We start from the raw sequence: 3,994 nt of genomic DNA, 5'->3' as shown, positions 1-3,994 counted from the left end.
CAATCCCAGCACTTTGGGAAGCCAAGGCAGGTGGATCACCTGAGGTCAGGAGTTCGAGACTAACCTGGCCAACATGGTGAAATTGTCTCTATTAAAAATACAAAAATTAGCTGATTGTGGTGGCAGATGCCTGTAATCCCAGCTACATGGAAGGCTAAGGCAGGAGAATTGCTTGATCCTGGGAGGTGGAGGTTGCAGTGAGCTGGCACAGAGCCACTGCACTCCAGCCTGGGCAACAGAGAGAGACTCCATCTCAAAAAATAATAATGTAGTATACTATGATAGTAGAATAGATAATAAAAATCATATGTTCATCTCAATAGATGTAGAAAACTTATTTGCAAAATTCAACATCCTCTCATTTTAAAAACTCGACAAACAAGGAATGAGAGAAAGTTACCTCAACAAAATAAAGGTCATACATGAAAAATCCAAAGCTAACATCATACTCAATCGTGAAATACTGAAAGTTTTACCTTGATGATCCAGAACAAGTCAAGGTTGCCACTTCTCCCCACTTCTATTCAACAGAATACTGGAGGTCAGAGCCAGATCAATTAGGTAAGCAAAAGAAATATAAGGTATCCATGTAAGAAAGAAAGAAGTAATATTGTACCTTTTTGCAAATGATGGAATTTTATAGATAGAAAACCCTAAAGACTTAGTTAGAAAATAACTTTTAAGAGTAATAAGAGAATTTAATAAAGGAGCAGGAAACAAAATCAAAATAGAAAAATCAGTTGTGTTTCTTTAGAGCAACAATGAACTATTGTAAAAGGAGGTTAGAAAAACAATCACATTTACAATAGCACCAAAAAGAATAAAATTTCTAGGAATAGGCCTGGCGTGGTGGCTCACACCTGTAATCCCGGCACTTCAGGAGGCCAAGACAGGTCGATCACCTGAGGTCAGGAGCTCAAGACCAGTCTGGGCAACATGGTGAAACCCAGTCTCTACTAAAAAATACAAAAAAATTAGCTGGGCATGGTGGTGGGAACCTGTAATCCCAGCTACTTCGGGAGGCTGAGGCAAAAGAATTGCTTAAAGCGGGAGGCAGAGGTTGCAGTGAGCTGAGATGGCACCATTGTACTCATCTGAACAAGAGCAAAACTCTGTCTAAAAATAAATAAGTAAAAAAAAAATAAATAAATAATCCTAGGAATAAACTTAACTAAGGAAGTGAAAGTCAAAATTACAAGAAAAATGTGCAACAAATTTTTAAAAGACACAAACAAATGGAAAGACATTCTGTGCTAATGGATTGGAAAATTTAATATGGTTAAAATGTCTATACTTCCCACATTCAATGCAATCCTTATCAAAAATCTAATGGCATTTTTACAGAAATAGAAAGAAAAAAAAAGTTTTAAAATTCGTATGGAATCACAAATGGCAGGAAATAACCAAATCAATTTTAAGAAAGAAGAACAAAGCTGGAGGCCTCACCCTTTCTGATTTCAAAATTGATTACAAAGCTACAGTAAAAAACAAACAAACAAAAAAAAAAAACGGAATATAATACTGGCATGAAAACAGACATATAGACCAATGGAGCAGAATAGAGAGCCTAGAAAAAAATACCCATTTATATGAACAGGTAATCTTTGACAAGGTTTCCAACACTACATAATAGGGGAAGAAAAGTCTCTTTAACAATTAATGTTGGAAAAACTTGACATTAACATGCAATAGAATAAAATTGGTTCCTTATTTTACATCATACAAAAATGAACTCAAAATAGATTAAAGAGCGAAACATAAGCTCTGAAGAAAACAGAAGGGGAAAATTTCATGACTTTATTCTAGGCAGTGATTTCATGGATATGACACTAAAAATGCAGGAAACAAAGCCAAAAATATACAAATGGGATTTCTTCAAACCAAAAAGTTTCTGCACAGCAAGGAAATAATCAGCAAAATAAAAAGACAACTTATGAAATGTAAGAAAATATTTCCAAATTGTGTATCTGATAAGATGTTAATAACCGAAATCTGTTTGGAACTCCTACACCTCAAAAAAAAAAAAAAAAAAAAAAAACCTAATAAATCTATTTTTAAAGGGGGCAATTAACTTGAATAAATATCTTTTTCTCCAAAGAAGACACAAAAATGGCCAAGAGGTATTTAAATAAATTTTCAATGTCACCAATCATTAGGAAAATGCAAATAAAAATCAAAATGAGTTATCACCTAACTCCTGTTAGAAAGATATTATCAAAGAACAAAAGACAACAAATGTTATTGATAGTGTGGAGAAATTAGAAACTTTGCACACTGTTGCTGGGAATGCAATTGGTACAGTCATTATGGAAAACAGTATGGAGGTTCCTCAAAAAATTAAAAATACAACTACCACATGTTCTAGCAATTGGACTTTGGGTATTTATCTGAAATAATTGAAATCAGAACCTGGAAACGATATTCACACTCCTAAGTTCATTGTAGCACTATTCACAGTAGCCAAGATATAAAAACAACTTAAATGTTTCTTAACAAATGAATAGATAAAGAAAATGTGGTATATCCATGGTACAATGGAATACTATTCAGCCTTTTAAAATAAATTCTCTAATATGAAACAACATGGATGAACTTTGAGGACATTATGCTAAGTGAAATAAGCCAATTAGAGAAATGCAAATACTGAATGACTGTACTTATACAAGGTATCTACAACAGTCAAATTTTAATAGAATGGACTCTAATTGTGGAATTTTAGTTCTTGTCAGGGGTTGTGAGGAAATAGAACGTTACTAGTCAATGGACATAACCAAATAAAAAAGATTGATCACTTGTAAACCAACTAAGTGGAAAGAGTATTCTTTCTTCCCTTTTGGCTAACTCTTTCAAAGTACCTTGTAATTTACATCAGCATATAATCATATGTTCTGTAAAGAGATTTTATTTATCAAGCTGAGCTTTGAAAAATGTTTAATAAAATGTGTGCCAATTAACTATAGCATATATTAATAGGACTTGAAATTTCATTGAAAATAATGTTTGAAGGTTTTGCCATAAAAAGGTTGAAATTTTATTTTATTTTATTTTATTGTGGTAAGAAAACTTAGCATGAAATTTACCCTCCTAAAGTTTTTAAGTCTAAAATACATCAATACGCACATTGCTGTACAGCAGATTTCCAGGGCTTAGCCATATTGCTTCACTGAAACTTCATTTCATAGTTAAACTCAGATATCTTAATTTTTTAATGAGTATCAGTAGTTCAGTAGTTTGCATCTTTCTAAGAATTTGTCTATTTCACCTAAGTTATCTAATTTGTTGGCATTCAATCTTTTCATGTTGTTTCCCTATAATTATTTTATTTCTACAACTTTGCTAATATTGTCCCCTTTCATTCTTGATATTAATGTTTGAGTTTTCTCCTTTTTTTATTTCCTGGTAAGTCCAGCTAAAGTTTTGTAAATTTCATTGGTCTTCTCAAAAAAAATTGATAGAGTTTATTCTCTCTATTATTTTTCTCTTTTTTTATTGTGCTTATCTCCACTGTAATGTTTATTACATACTTTTTTCTGCTAGCTTCCAATGTCATTTGCTCTTCATTTTCTTCCTTAAAGTGGAACATTAACTTACTAGTTTTAGATTATTCTTATTTATTAATTAGACATTTACAGCTATGTTTCCTTTAAACCTTTCTTTAGCTGCATCCTATAGGTTTTGATGCATTGCATTTTAATTTTCATTCATTGATAAGTATTTTCTGATTTCCTTGTAATTAATTATTCTATCCATTAAGTATTTGAGACTGTGTTGCGTAATTCCTTCATATTTGTAGATTTCCCAAATTTCATTTATTACTGGTTTCTAACTACATTTCATTATAATCAGGTATATACTCTATATGATATCAATATGTTTTTTAAATTTATTTAGAATTATTTTATAGTCTACAATATTGCCTATCTTGGAGATGTTTCAAGTACACTTGAGAATAATGTGTGTTCTTTTGTGTTGGGTGGAGCATTTTATATATATA

Source organism: Sapajus apella, unplaced genomic scaffold (assembly GCF_009761245.1).
Source record: "Sapajus apella isolate SASKATOON/1434 unplaced genomic scaffold, GSC_monkey_1.0 scaffold98, whole genome shotgun sequence".
NCBI classification, from domain to species: domain Eukaryota; kingdom Metazoa; phylum Chordata; class Mammalia; order Primates; family Cebidae; genus Sapajus; species Sapajus apella.
Note: the sequence above shows the minus strand (reverse complement) of the source record.